This window comes from Halyomorpha halys, unplaced genomic scaffold, assembly GCF_000696795.3.
Source record: "Halyomorpha halys isolate HHAL.00 unplaced genomic scaffold, Hhal_1.1 Scaffold610.1, whole genome shotgun sequence".
Taxonomy (NCBI): Eukaryota; Metazoa; Arthropoda; class Insecta; order Hemiptera; family Pentatomidae; genus Halyomorpha; species Halyomorpha halys.
The window spans coordinates 123,945-125,803 of record NW_027111612.1 but is presented as its reverse complement, the minus strand read 5'-3'; positions in this window follow the sequence as shown (position 1 = coordinate 125,803).

Genomic DNA, 1,859 nt, shown 5'->3' with positions numbered 1-1,859 from the left:
AAAAAAAAAAAAAAATGTTGTAAGTAGTATTTATTATTCAAGAATTGGATAAGTTATATTTAGTACAATCAATTTTTCTAATTAAAAAGTATTTTTACCTTTTAATTTACTAATCGGATGTTATTTGTTGCAGTTGCTGACACCTGCTACCTGAAAGGCCGATTGTTCTTGTTGCAGTTGCTAGAAACCTGTAGACAACTCTTGTACCACAAAGGGTACTCTGTAGAAGAGCTGTGACGAGATTCCCCGACGCACTTTCTAGCGGAAGATTTCTCTTTTAAGACAGAAGGATTTGTTCTTTCGAGGACCGGGAAAGCTATCTTCTGAAGTGCATCTCGTCCTTCGTGTGTACCGAGCGGCGTTCGTTCTGGCAGGCTGGTCGAAAGGATTCGAACCTGGCTTTCCAGTACTCGGGGTGAGGGGGAGGGGCCAAGCTCATCGGTGCCCTTCTCATTTTCAGCCGCCTCTCTGTACACAGGACGGTTTGTTCACTGGAGGACCCGGCACGCCATCTTCTAAAGTTCAGCTCCTTCCCTCGTGAGTAGTGAGCCATCCTCGATCTCGCATGGTGATCAGAAGGATTCGAATCCAGCTCTTCTGTGTTCGACTCATCTCAGAATGAATCTACAATCATCGGCGTTCTTCAAGTCCTCAACTTCCTTGGAACACTCCAGTCCGGCATTTTTCCCCTTTTCTCAGATTATCTTCTCTAGAAACCCACTCTTTCCCTCGAGGTTACTTTTGCTTGATCATATATCGTGTTGTTGTAGGGCGTCAAAGGAAGAAGAGATCGAATACTCTTATCTTGAGTACTAGTCGATCCATAAAGTTTTTGGGAGTTTGAATCTCATTATCGAAGAGACACTTCTGTAGCTTACTGTGAGATCTTTGTGCTATGGTTGTGCCAGAAGATGAACATCGCTTTAGCAGATGTTGGTTACTGAACTATGAACCGTGTTGGTTAGATTATTCTCTATTTTTATTTTAGAGAGATATAGGAAGCCTTATCATTGGTTAGGCTGTCATTCCTGTTGTAAATATTTCAAGCAATTTGTGCCTATTATAATAACACATTTTGCAGCAACCACCACATTAATTTCACTGGAGTTATAGCTGCATCTGCAGCCAAACTTATTACATTTAATTAGAGCTCATTTGAAGGTCATAAGCAATTTACTCTTTAAAATTATAATTGTTGTATATGTATTTTATTTCCACTCACAAGAAATTCTGGTTTTGATCCAGCTTTGACTTTTATTTGCCATGGTTCAACGCTCCATCTTCCAGGTGCCAAAGGAATTCAAACCAAGTTAGATATAGTAGAGAGGTATTTTTATTAATTTGAAGGATAACTTGGTTTGGTATTTTGCTGGCTCCTGAGGATGGGACTTTGTTCCACATACTTAAGAATCCCTTATATTTATAGAAATAGACTTATTGTAGTGTGTCTTTTTTAAAGGCTTAGACTCAAAATTTTTTTTTTGTTTATTAATGAGCGAGTTCAACTTCCAATTCCATATTTTACATTTTCCTATAACCTCACAAAGCTAATGTTTTAGGGAAACATTTTCCATCTCACTACTCTAACTCTAAAACTAAAAATAACAAATATTTCACTTTAACCAATTAACCTTAGCTAAACAATAGGTTATCTAATTTCTAGCACTTAAAGACCTTCCTCTTGTTGTCACCAATACAATACATTTTTGCAATCTAAAAAACCTATCGTCAAGAGAAAGGTTTTTAACCTAGATTGGTTGAAATGAAAGTTGAACTTATTATTAAACGACAATGTTTAATTTTAATAAAATCTTACTAAGCTAATAGCTGAGAAGTAAATGATTTAGGAATTATTTTGT